The following is a 14641-nucleotide window of genomic DNA, read 5'->3' on the forward strand; positions in this document are numbered from 1 at the left end:
ATAAAAATAAAATAAAAATTTCTAGAAAAAAATGAAACAAATAAAATAATGATTTTTACTTAACAAAAAATATAAAAAATTAAACATTAATGTTCAAAAAAATGTCCGACATGTAAAAAATAAAATAAAAAATAAACAAAAATAAAAAATTTCTAGTCCGCCGGACTATTTTTCTAATACCAAGTCCTGGAGGCCCATCTGAATCCCCTTGGGAAGGTCTATCCTAATCCGGAGCTCACTATCAATCCCCTCCTCATCTATTAAAACAAACACAATATTAATGGGTCTCACCTTACTACCAATCCCAATCCTCTTTCTAACTCTCCAAACAAACGGGGCCGAAGAATAACAGGGCAGGGATTGAGGGAGTGGGTGACCCGACCCGACCCATCAATTTATAAAAAATGTATATATATTTATTTTTAGGGACTTGATTGAGACCCCAGTAAAATCCCACCTCCACCACCCCCTACACACACGTAGGATTTGATCATTGGATCTAAAAAATAAAATAAAAAATTGACCAATCAAAGCCCTGGGGTAACCAAAATGAGGTCCATTCCATTTTCCTTATTTTTAAATTATTTAATTGCATGATAAATTAAAAAATAACCCAAAAAAAAAAAGGGGAAAAATTACTTAGATTTTTAGGGCTAGATTTTTTAATACTTAGGCCTAGTTTGGGAAGACTAAATAAGTGCACTTTTTGACTTTTTATGAAATATGGGTTGGGTTTGAAGTGATGTGTTAGAGAGGTGATGTGACTTAAATAAGATGATGTGATTTAAATAGGATAGTGACTTTTTGACTTTTTGTCTTTTTTCAATCATGTCAAACTTGGCCTTAGAATTCAAACATTAGTTAAAAAGGTCAATGGCCTATTTTGGAAGTTAGTTAAAAATTAATTTTTTAATTTTTTTTTTTTTGAAAAAAATACACAAAAAAATAGGAAAGATAATGTGACCTAAAAACACCAAAAGGTCAATAAATTGGCTTTTAATCTAATTCCCAAAATAGCCTTTTAGTACTAGATTTTTTAATACTTCAAATTTAAATATTTATTTAAATGTCTCAATACATTTAACGAAAAAGACATAAAAAAATGGAAAACTTACAGTCAAACAAATAAAAATAAAAATAAAATAAAGATTTAATTTTTGTAATAAATCCTTATCTACAATAGTGGATTGGACCATGCAATTGACGGATTTGGGGTGGCTGCTGTGCGAGGTGCACATCAATCACTGTTGCGTAGTTAAATAGGTTCATTTCGTGGTCCATTTTGATAGTCTGAACCGTTCACATTTTAGAATTCATCAAGTAGAATATACATGCAAAAAATCAAGTTAATTTGATATCATTTACCCATTCATCCACTCACATTTGTATCTACAAAAATAAATAACAATTGTGATTTAAAGTATTAAAATAAAAATAAATGTGAGTAGATAGAAGGGTAAAAGTTATCCGATTAATTTGATTTTTTGCAAGTATGTTCTACTTGATGTATTCTAAAATGTGAACGGTTCGAATTATTAAAATGGGTCCTAAAATAAACGCATTTAATTGCACAATAATAACTACTGTGTACCCTCGCACAACAATCACTCCAAATCTGCAATTGGCCCAGTGAGCTCTCACGACTCTACTTTCATAATGAGAATTATTTTATTTTGTAAATTTGAATGTATAGGTCATGCATAAAAATCAAATTGATATCACAATTATAAATATACCATTCATCACATTGTATGCAAATAAATAAATAATTGAATTATATTGATAGTCTTTAGATTTGGGTCATTTAGTTATTTTGATTTATATAATTTTAATCATGAATTTATAATTTCAAACGTGATCGAGACCCCTACTTTCTCCGCACCCCCACCACCTCCCTATCACCTCCACACACATGTGGGGGTTGATTATTGAAAAAAAAAAAAAAAATAATAATAATAATAATAATAATAATAATAATAATAATAATAATTCCTGGCCAATCAGACCCCACTGGGGGTCCTGGGGTTACCCCACTGGGGGTCTGAAACATTTTTGTTTATAATTTTGTCTTAGTTTGGTCTAATTGATTATAATTGTTAACATTTTTTTTTATAAAAAAATTGTTCATGCATGTGTCATACTTTCAAGAGAAAATTTACAAACTTGATCAATTCAATGAGGAAATCTCATCCAACTTAGTGATTATTTTTTTCAAGAATAATAACAACATTTTCAGTTGGACCAAATTGATACAAAATCTAAAATGAAATGTCAAAATTAAACCAATTGAAAATATAAGGACCAAAATGACATAATAGACAAAATATAAAGATTGTTAGTATAATTTATCCTAAATAAATAGTTTGTTTTAAACTTATACTTATTGTCATTTTTCGCATTTTGCATATTAATGTGATGAAAGATGTGTTTATAAATTATCAAATCAATCATCTTTTCCTTTTTCTTTTTCTTTTTCTTTTTTTTTTTTTTTATGTATGATCAATATATAAATGACAATAAAATTAAGGATTCAAATCATTATAATAAGCCTTATGATAGGCTGTTTAGCGTACCAAATTGCACGGTCGAGCAAGAGAAATTGCTCTTTCTTTTTAGGGAAATGCTAGGTTTCATGAAGAATTTTCATGAAAACCATCATGAAAACCATCTGCACCGTTAGATCAGGTATGTGTCTCATGATCCAACGGTGCAGACGGTTTTCATGACAGTTTTCATGAAACCTAGCAGGACCCTTCTTTTTATATGACATAATAGGTTCTATTATTATTTTTCTATTTATATTTCACATTTATTGGTTGAATATACATAGAAAATAAGACAAAATAATGGATAACAAATATCATTTCCTAGTCAAGTATCTTTCTCTATAACTATATGATTACATGATCAAGAAAACCAAACCCAAATCATCTTTAGAAGAGCTTGGAGATGGTGAGGGTGAGAGTTCAACTTCCTTATCCGAGTAAGCATTAATGGGTGAAACTGCTAAATCATAATCTTCCAAGTAAGCATCAATGGGGGAAGTTGTCGGTGCATCTGCACCATCATCGGCCGGTTGTGGTGCAATTTCTCCCATTGAAGGTGCAATTGCAGTAATGCTGATGTACATAAGGAGCATCACAAAAACTATACTGAGTTTTGCCATGGTTGATGAGGATGATGATTTCTCTTGTGTTGGTCAAGAGGGGATTGTTAAGAAAACATGTGTATATATGGGTGGGTGGTGAAAATGGTTCTAGCTAGAGTTTTAGAAACATTTATTAGCACTAAATTTGTTTAATGGCCTTTATTGCTATTTAATGAAAGGAGTTTCTTTCTCCTCATTTTAATAAGGGCAAATTACACTAATAGTCCCTATAGTTTGGGGCATGTGTCACTTTAGTCCCTGACTTTTCAATTGTGACACATTTGATCCTGAATTTCCAAATAAGGACAATTGAACATATCATTGCTTAATTTCAAAGACAAAATTGTCAATTTGATAAAATATAAACCAATTTGACAAAAATAAATGTCAAAAAAATATTTTGAAATTTTTAAAAATTATTTCTACCAACCAAAAATAAAATTATGTAAAATTGATAAAAATTAATAAAAATTACATGATTAATTTTTAAAAATTAATTTTACATGATCATTATCTCAATACATAATAAAAATTAATTTGGTGAAAAATAAATAAATGTTTAAAAGATTTATCAATTTTATATAATTTTATTTTTAGTAGGTAGAAATAATTTTTAAAAATTCAAAAATAATTTTTTGACATTTATTTTTGTCAAATTAATTTATATTTTATCAAATTGACGATTTTGCCCTTGAAAAATCTAATAGTATGTTCAATTGTTCTTATTTGAAACAAGATTCAAAATTCATGGTCAAATGTGTCATAATTGAAAAGTTAGGAACCAAAATGACACAAGCTCCAAACTATAGGGACCGTTAGTGTAATTCACCCTTTTAATAAAGAGAATAGGAGGGAAAAAAAAAATTAGAGACGTACCATCAACTATATTTAAAATTTTGAGGATTACTACTTTTCAATTTGTAAATCTGGATTGGATTGTCCAGTTCATTTAGTGGATCTATTTTTTTGGACCAAATTTGGCATTTCGAACTGTTAATATTTTAAGATTCGTCATGTAAATTATTCATGTAAAAAATTAAGTTGATCGAATAACGGTAAATTTTGAACTTCTTTTTCAAGTTTAAATCTGAATATGACTGTTATGCTCAGATTTGTGGGGCACACCATATGTCACATTTCGATGATTTGAATTGTTCATTTTGTAGGGTCTTCTATACATATCATTCATAAAAAAAATTAGCTCGATCCGATAATAATAACATTTTCCTTTAATTACGTTTGTCTCCGAAAAATTAGACAACAAGAGTGTTTTTGAAAATAGACCATCCATTTTTTTAGGAGACAAACACGATAAAATAAAGAGGTTATAATTATGGGATCAAACTAATTTTTTTTATGAATGATATGCACGAACAATTCAGATAATCAAAACAGAACTCGTTATGGGCTTTACAAATCCGAATATGACAGTCTTCTTTAGATTTAAATTTGAGAGAATCCCAATCCTAATGATAACTACATGTTCAAATTAGTTTTGTATACAAAAAATAGACATAAGTATGATTTTAAGTATAACCGATCATTTTTTTAATATAAAACTAATTCGAACATGTGGTCATTGTTATACGATCAACTTATTTTTTTGTATAAATAATTTACCCTATGAACCTTAAAATATGAAGGGCTCAAATTATTAAAATGGAATTGAATTGGACGACGGTCGAGTCCAAATTTACAAATCAGAGAGGAGTCGTCTTCTAAAATTTTTACAATATTTTTTGGGAAAAATTAGTGTAACATACCTCTCTAATTTTCAATAGCAGGACAGGTCCAATATGTTTTTCTTATTAATTAAGGTCCCTCAATAATATTATTAGAAAAATTTCAACTTATCACAGAGAAATTTCAATTCGTCAATTTCTTTGTGAAGAGCTTAAATTTCTCTCTATATAAAATAATAATAAAAAATCTCTGTGAAAAGCTAGAAATTTCTTTGTGAAAATGTTGAGTGATCTTAACTATTATGAAAATGTTGCATATCCTTTATCTTATAAATCCTAATATTAGGAACCTTAAATTCCAATTCTGATTGGAAGTAGAGGAACATGATTAAATACCCCCCCCCAAAAAAAGACGGCGAATGGTCGGCATTGATATTGGCTTATTGAGAGAAGAAGAAGTTAAATTACACTATTTTTTTTTTAAATTAAAAAATATATATTGAGTCTCATAAGATTAACATAATTATATTGAGTTTTTTCAAATTTGTAATTCACATCATATTTAATCTTCTTTTTCATAAGTAATCCATTCGTAGCTGTGGGGGCCGAATATTGGGACACGTAAAGAAGCCGAATAGTTGGACTAGGAGAGTCGAAATTCATATATCGCATTCGGCCCCGTCTTACACATGTAAATTCAGAAGTATCCTATTCGGTCAAATAACCAGTTGAGTCAAGGGCTGAATGAAGAGCGATGCACTGCAAAAGGAGCCGAGCAAATAGTTATACGACGAATTGAAGGTGGGCCCAGTCCTGAAGCCCAAGAAAGAGAAAGATATAAATAGAAGAACATCATCTAGAGAGAGGCAGGTGAGAATGAATACTTTAACTTAAAACACGAGTTATCACGAGAGCGTACACTGACTTGTCCGTCGGAGTGCTAATTCCGGCATCCCCGACCGGAGTGTTCATTCTTTTTCAGGTTACTTGCTGAGGATCTCGAGCATCTCATTGGATCGGACGAGTATTTCCAAAACCACTTCCCCACAATTGGCGCCGTTTGTGGGAATACTTAACTACATCTATGGTGGGCGTAACCGAAGATCCTCCGATAATTGCTGACGAAACTACACCGAGAGATGATCTCACCCCAACAAACATGCTGGGACCAGAGACCATCATCGCAAGACATGCCTTGAACTTCGACTCACCCTCGACTTCAGCACATGAGACAATGCAAGCGATCATGGAACAAGCAAAGCAAAACGAATAGAGGTTGGAGAACATGATCGCTGAGAACGAACGTCTCTGTCAGGATTTGGCCTTGGAAGTGACGAAGTCCAAACAAGCTGTACGCCAAGATCCGGGACGACCTCTGAGGGTAGGTGGTCAACGACCTCGAGCCCAACAACAAGACGGAGATAGTGACTCTGACTCCCTATCCCTAGAGCCCAGAAAGAAAGGACGAGTCGAGACTACCAGTTCCTCTGAAGAGAGTCCACGTATGCGCCATAAGCGAAAAAGAAATGGTTCAGATGAAGAGGTCCGACATGACCCCTTTGTGCGGCGGATTGCGAAGGCAATGCTGCCCAAAAAGTTCAAAGCTCCATCATTCACTCTTTACGACGGTAAATTGGATCCTACCGACCATATCCGTCATTACAAGCAAGTCATGACGCTGCATGCAGACAACGAGGCTCTTATGTACCGAATATTTCCGAGTAGCCTGGGACCATTGGGCGTCAGATGGTACTACAAGTTGGAACCGGCATCAATAAAGAGCTTCCATCAGTTACAGAAATCCTTCAGGGCAAAATTCATCACCAATGAGGTCCAGTCGAAGCAAGCCGACTCTCTCTGGGTAATGCAAATTTAGCCAGGGGAAACCTTACGAGCATATTCGGTGCGCTATTGGGAATGCTTTAATCTTGTAGATGACGCCAGCAACAACTCCATGGCCATCACCGTTTTAAATTGGGGTTGCATCCTGATAGTGCCCTTCGCAGTTCCTTGACTAGAAGGCCCCCCAAAACAGTCTGGTCGTTGATGAAGAAAGTCGAGGAATACTGCAAAGTGGAAAATGATGCTCTGCAGGTTAAAGCCGGGAACAAAGCTAACAAAATGGCCCATACTGAGGTTGTTCAGCTGATAAACTCTGTACCATCACAGAGCCCTGAACTGCGGAGTCGGGCTAAACGAGACAGGAAACGGGATTCGCGCCGAACAAATGACCAATGTTCCCACCGAGCTAATGAGCAACTTCAAGTAAATAGCAGGTGCACAAGGCGCGCGGATAAGAAATATACGGAGTTGTCAGAACCGATCAGCACGATTATGTCCAAAGTCTAACACCTAGCGTTTTTCAAATGGCCATAAAAAATGGTGGGACCTCTTGACACAAGGAGACGGGATAGGTGGTGAGTATCATAAAGACCACGACCATGATACAGATAGTTGTTAGGCATTGAAGGATCACCTTGAGGAACTAGCGCAGGATGGACGGCTTAAGCAGTACATCCAGAGAGACAACTCGACAAAAGCGGTAGCACTGCGACTGGATTCATCTTCACTCGGCGTAATCCATATGATATATAGCCTGCCGACGTCAACCGCAGTACATACAATTCAGTCGTATCCTGACCCCAAGTAGGTCACACCAGCAAAACGGCCCCATGAAGCTCTGAGTATTGCATTCGACGATTTTGACTTGATCAGAGTAACTCTGTCCCATATTGATCCGTTGGTCATTAAATTACGCGTAAACCGATTTGTTATTAAACGTGTTCTCATCGATCAGGGGAGTACTTCAGAAGTTATGTATTACAAGACCTTCACAAAACTCGGGTTCACCAAGTCGGACCTGTCACCGGCTCCTTACCCGTTATTCGGCTTCAACGCCAACCCCAAATACCCGTTGGGCAAAATCACAGTACCAGTTCGAGCGGGCTCCCGAATAGTGGATGTGGAATTCTTGGTTGTCAAGCTGCCATCACCGTACAATCTCATCATGGGACGAACTTGGGTGCACACCATGCAAGCCGTCCCAAGTACCTATCATCAATTGCTCTACTTCCCAACTGAACATGGCATCGAACAAATCTGAGGTTCCCAGAAATTGGCACAAGCATGTTATGTCCTGGCCGCGAAGACACCAAGAGAGTTGGAAGTGAATTCTATTGAGGCGTCGGATCGAGAGAGCCTTAACGATGTTGGACGTCTGCCAAGTGAAAAGGCCACAGAAGCGCTGGATCGAGTTAAAATTGTCGGGGATCCTGACAGGTTCTTCATGGTCGGTGCCTCCCTGAGTGAAGAAGATAGACAATAGCTAATTACCTTCTTAATCGGTAACCTGGATGTATTTGCATGGTCACCGTATGAGATGTCGGGGGTAGATCCATCTGTCTCTCAACACCGTTTAAACGTTGACCCCAAATGTAAGCCGATTATACAGAAAAGCCAACGATCAGCCGCAAAACACACTGCTGCCGTTGTTGAAGAGGTTGACCGGTTGCTTGATGCCGGAGCGATCAGGGAAGTGACCTATCCTACATGGCTCTCGAATACTGTGGTTGTAAAGAAGAAAAATGGGACTTGGTGAGTCTACGTGGATTTCACCGACTTAAACAAAGCCTGCCCCAAGGATTGTTTTCCCCTTCCCAGAATAGATCAACTTGTGGATGCAACGGCACGTCATTAGCGTATGAGTTTCCTCGATGCCTACAGGGGCTACCATCAAATTGCCATGCATCCGGAGAACCAGGACAAAACTACATTCCTTACCCCAAGAGGAACCTATTGCTATAAGGTCATGCGTTTTGGGCTAAAAAATGCAGGGGCAACTTACTAAAGGCTAGTCACTGCCATGTTCAAGGAGCAACTCGGCCATACTATGGAAGTGTACATTGATGATATGGTGGTCAAATCCAAGGAAAAGCAAACTCATCTAGCCAATCTGGAAGAGACATTCGGCATTCTACGCAAGTACAGAATGAAGTTGAACGCTTCCAAATCTGCGTTTGGGATTGGCCCCGGCAAATTCTTGGTTTACATTGTCAACCACTGAGGAATCGAAGCCAACCCGAGGCAAATCACGGCAATCTTGGAACTCGGCTCCCCTTGTTCGGTCAAGGAGGTTCAGAAGTTGATGGGGATGGCCACTGCACTTAACAGGTTTATCAGTTGTTCCACAGACCGCTGTCGACAATTCTTTCATACCCTACGGTAGGGTAAAGCTTTTGAATGGACCTCTGAGTGCGAAGCCGCTTTCAATGGCCTCAAGACTTATCTCCGATCGGTCCCACTATTGACAACACCATCGGCGGACGACCCACTCATTTTATATCTGGCCGTTTCCGATCGGGCCATCAGTGCCGTACTGTTAAAGGAAGAGCTTGGGGAGCAACGACCAGTGTATTATGTGAGCAAGGCAATGGTCGACGCTGAAACCCGTTACCTTCCGTTGGAAAAACTCATCCTAGCCCTCGTCATGGCAGCAAGAAAACTGATGCATTACTTCCAAGGGCACACCATTGGGGTACTAACAGATTACCCCCTCCAGTCAGTACTCCATAGTGCAGAAGCTTCAGGGCGCGTTTCAAAGTGGGTTTTCGAACTCGGCCAGTATGATATCTGGTTTCTGCCTAGAACTTCAATTAAGGGGCAAGTGCTTGCTGATTTTGTGGCTGAATTTACGGGGGGTCTTGCCGACTTCAAGTCTGACTAGATTCAACCCAAGCCGAACTGGAGAATCTATGTTGGGGACATCTGGTAGTTGTATTGTGACGGGTCATCCAACCAACGGGGCAGTGGAGCCGGGGTAGTGATCATGTCTCCCGACGGAGCAATAATTGAGCAGGCCATCAAACTTGACTTCGAAGCATCAAACAATGAGGCCGAATACGAAGCCCTGCTAACCGGCTTGAGGAATGCACATCTTTTGGATGCTCGGCGTTTGCTTGTATTTTGCAATTCGAAACTGGTGATCAATCAGCTAAAGGGAGAGTATGCAGCCAGAAACGACCGTATGACAGCTTACATGAAAACGACAAATGCCTTGCTGGCAAATTTTGACCACCATGAACTGAACCAAATAACCCGTGACCAGAACACGCATGCAGATGCCCTGGCTTGCCTAGCTTCTCTATTAACTCAGAGATTAAATGGACCATTGAAGTAGGTTTCATCCCAGAGCTGAGCATTGGCTCTTTGAAGGAAATCCAGGTCGTTGCCATAGAGCCAGGACCGAGTTTGATGGACTCCATTGCTGCATTCTAGTCTTCTGAACAGTTCCCATCGAACAAAAAAGAAGTGCACAAGTTGCGAAACAAAGCCCTGCGATACTACTTGGATCCGCAAGGGAAGCTTTACAAAAAATCCCTTTCTGGTCCATACTTAGAATGCGTTCATCCGGATAAAGTCGAGGAACTCCTGACTGAAATACATGAAGGTAGCTGTGGTGCCCATTCTGGCAGGCCTTTCTTGGCTAATCGGGCTGCAACGCAAGAGTATTATTGGCCGACAATGAAAGCCGATGCTGAATGTTACGTGAAAAAATGTAAGCAGTGCCAGAAGTTCTCTCCTTTAACCCATTTGCCTGCCGAAGAGTTAAGCTCTATAACTAGTCCTTGGCTATTCGCCCAATTGGGACTTGACATCGTCAGACCATTGCCTCGTGCCCCGGGTAACAAGCGATTTTTGATTGTTGCAACAGATTATTTCATGAAATGGGTAGAAGCGGAGGCACTAACACACATCCGAGATACCGACGTGAAGCGTTTTGTATGGAGAAATATTATAACACGATTCGACATTCCAAAAGCACTCATATCAGACAACGGCACCCAGTTTGATTGCGGTGTCTACCGAGAACTGTGTAGTAAGTATGGTATTCGGCCCCATTTCTCCACCCCAGCTTATCCGCAGAGCAACGGTCAAGCGGAAGCCTCCAACAAAGTCATTCTGGACGGCATCAAGAAGAGGCTGGAGAGAGCTAAAGGCAGATGGATAGAAGAATTACCGAGTATATTGTGGGCTCATCGCACTACTCCAAGACGGTCCACTAGGGAAACGCCGTTTGCCTTGTGCTTTGGAAATCAAGCCATCATTGCCCTGGAAATTGGCCTCCTAACCTTGAAATCAAAAGGCCTTGATATGGGCCGAAACGACATGATGCTGGCCTTAGATTTAACTTTGATTGAAGAACGCAGAGACCGCGTCCTTGCATCCATGGCACGGTACCAACAACAGCTCGCTAAGTCATATAATCAACGCGTTCAGCTACACCGCTATGTTCCAGACGAATTGGTCCTGAAGAAGGTGCTTCCAGCTGCTAGGAATTCGGCCGATGGGAAATTGGGACCTAACTGGGACGGTCTCTATCATATTGACTCAATCGCAGGAACATGGGCATATCGGCTCAAAGACATGTCTGGAAGAAGTCTGCCACGCCCTTGGAATTCTTCGCATTTGCGTAAATTTTATCATTGAACCTGACCTGTGGGGAAAGATATTCGTTTTGAATGATTCTCTATGTACACATTTCCTTTTTGCAATACAAAGTCTCTTATTTCCTCACTGTGAAATTCAACTCGTTACAACTGTTAAGCCTCCGGATTCGGAGCGCCCTTTGTGGATATCACGATTGGCCAAGATAAGTCTCCGGATTTTGAGCCCCATCAGCGCATGACGCTTTTGGGCCGATTAAGCCTCAGGATTCGGAGCCCCATCGGCGCACGACGCTTTTGGGCCGATTAAACCTCCGGATTCGGAGTGCCCTTCGTGGATATCACGATTGTGTAGACACCCCATTTTTGACCGTCCTCAAGACTTGGACGTCACCATTGGAACACTTGGTGATTACCCTTGTTTGTGTTCGTCTTGAGTTCCCGAAGGTCTCGGTTGCGCGCCTTGCCTCAGGATCTCTCGACTCGACCGTGTTGTGTCTGGTTTTGTACCAAACACTTGTGTTTTGCCTTGGAGGGGCAGGGAATGCCTTGTGAGGCATCCCCACACATCACCGGCCATGGCTCGAGGCCACCGGCCAGTGATTTTATGTCATCGGCAATGTATATTGCCGGTCGGCACTCTTTGTTGCCGGTCAGCCATTTATTTTGCCAAAATGGCAATTTTGAATGGCCGATCACTGTTCATCTACTTTTAGTAGATATTTTGTGCCAGCTGTGATAGCTGGCACCCACTTTGCTCCCCTCTATACACGTGTATGGAGGGATTTCCCTCTTAGATGGCTTGTTTTGGAAGCCTTACAAGAGGGAGTTGCCTATAAGAAGAGGGCTCCTCTCTTGGCATTAGGGTTACAAAAATTTCAGAGGGAGTTCTAGATTAGGATTAGGGTTGATACATATTCCCTATCTCTATATCTCCCTCTTGTGTGTGTCTAGTGTGTGTTTGTCCATACTATTGCACACAAACACATAGTGTTACACCTTCTCTTGGTTGTTGAGGGACCAGAGGGTTGTTCTTGGTGTTCTTGACTGGATTTGAGCTCAAGGAGGCAACAAGATCATCATTTGTGAAGAAGGACTTCAAGGGTAAGAAACTAGCCCCTTTTACCCCATTTTTGCACACCACTTTTACCTATCTTGCAACTATTTTTTGGCTTTGCATATAATACATAAACGTTTTGTTTTTAAGGCCTCTAAATAGTTTGTTAAGAGTGTTTTAAGCTTTGGGGTTGCTTGACCCCTCTTAAGCCTTGTTTGGCCATTGTTTTGTGCTATTTTGTGTGAGCTCCGGGACTTTGGTGTTTGGGCCTCCTCACCACTGAAATCTTGAGGGATTTCAGTGGTAAGGATGGTGCCTTGACGTCCCAAGAAGGAGAGGGCCAACCCCTCTCCTTGTTGTCCTTGAAAAGGACCATTTTTGCCTCTTAAGGGAGCACCTAGCTTAGGCTCTTGTTGACCATGCCTTAGCTATTATTTATGCTTATTTTGCCATGAAATAGCATTTTTTTAAGTTGGTTTTGGTACACCATGCTTTCTTAGCATACATGCCTTGTAATGCCATGATTTGCCTCAACATGTGCCTAGCATTTAGACTACCATGCTCATGTGTTTTGGCCTAGCTTTGTGAAGCTTTTATGCTTGTTTTAGTATGCTAAGGGACTGTTTTTGGTCATTTGAGTCATCCATGCTTTGCTTTGTATAGCTACCATGCAAACTCTCTTGTATGCCTTGAGCATTGACCCCTCTCGCTTGCCATCCTTGCATCATTTCAGTGGTTTGGAACCACTTGTCATGTTATTTCAGTCCTTGTGGCGTGCCTATATGCTTGCATTTGATATCCCTTTAATATGTTAAAAGGTTATTGTCTTATGCTCCTTGTTTGGGCCCTTGTGCATGCTTCCATACTTAAGCCATTTAGATGCCATTTAGGTGGGTTTTGAGGCTCATTTTAGCATGTCACATCTCTATTTTCAGTCACTTAATTCATGCCATGTTTGGTCTTGTTAAGTGTGGTTCAATACCCCTTTAGCTTGCTTTGAATCTTGGACTTTGCTTGCATACCTTGATTGCATTGTTTGGGTTGGTTTGGCACCATGTTCTTGCATGATTTTCAAAGCTTAATTTACATGCTAATTGTCCATGTTGTGCCTCTTTCAAGTGTGCTTGAGAGTTGCCCTTTTGTGCTTAAGTATTAGCCCCTTAACATGTGCATGTGTGTGCGTGTTTTGGCCTCCATGTTTGAGCACTTCGGCCACTGATTTAGGCTTGTTTGAGAATTGCCTAATCATGTTTAAGTCCATCTCTTTGCTTGTTTGCATGCTTACTGTCATGACCCGAACCCGCCCCTATGGGTTAAGGACATAACCGGCCAGCAATCTTGAGATTACCTACGGCCTCAGACCAAAACAGACATGACTTGTCAGAGTAAAGGGGCCAAACAGAAGCAATAAATAAAAACTTTGTCCATAGAGCCGTGCTTATATGCACATTAACAGACCATATTCAGTTACGTTAATAACCCACATCAAAAGTACAGTTCCACAAAATTCATTACAGACAGGATCATCCAAAACGAGTAAACCTATGACAGACTATTTACAGATATACATAAAGTCCTTGCCGGCAAGACAAAATATAATTACATAGCAAAAAGGCAAGGGTAGGTCTCAAGAGTGAGACGCAAGGCTGACTTCCGCAAAACTCGGATGTTTTCCTAGCAGACTTCATTGGGGCTGGGTTTGGACTTCCCTTGGCTCACCTACAAACACATGAATGAGCGTGAGCGATAGCCCAGTGAATAATATCAAATATGACAGTTACATAACAATGTAGAACAACATGTTCCAAACGGCCTATGGCCCAATTCACATTTCTACTTAACATGTATATTATATATATACTTATACAAAATTTAGATCAAGTGACTGTAGTTCCAACGTGCTGGCCTTTGGCCCATTCAGGTTTCTGTTCTTGTCAAAACGGCCTCCGGCCCATTCATTTATGTCAAACGGCCTTCGGCTCATCCATTTATGTCAAAACGGCTTTTAGCCCATTCATTTACGTCAAAACGGCCTTCGGCCCACTCATTCATGACAGAACGACCTTCGGTCCATTCATATTCATCTAAACGACCTTTGGTCCATTCATATACATCAAAACGACCTTCGGTCCATTCATATTCATCTAAACGACCTTTGGTCCATTCATAGACATCCAAATGACCTTCGGTCCATTCATTGATCCCTGTCAAACTTTTGTCCACAATCCCAATTAACAACCCATAAAGTTTATAAGGGAATAACAATTGGACATTGACAAGCTTTCAAATATTGATATTACTCACAGTGATC

Source organism: Camellia sinensis, chromosome 1 (genome assembly GCF_055761805.1).
Source record: "Camellia sinensis isolate YWXY chromosome 1, ASM5576180v1, whole genome shotgun sequence".
NCBI classification, from domain to species: Eukaryota; Viridiplantae; Streptophyta; class Magnoliopsida; order Ericales; family Theaceae; genus Camellia; species Camellia sinensis.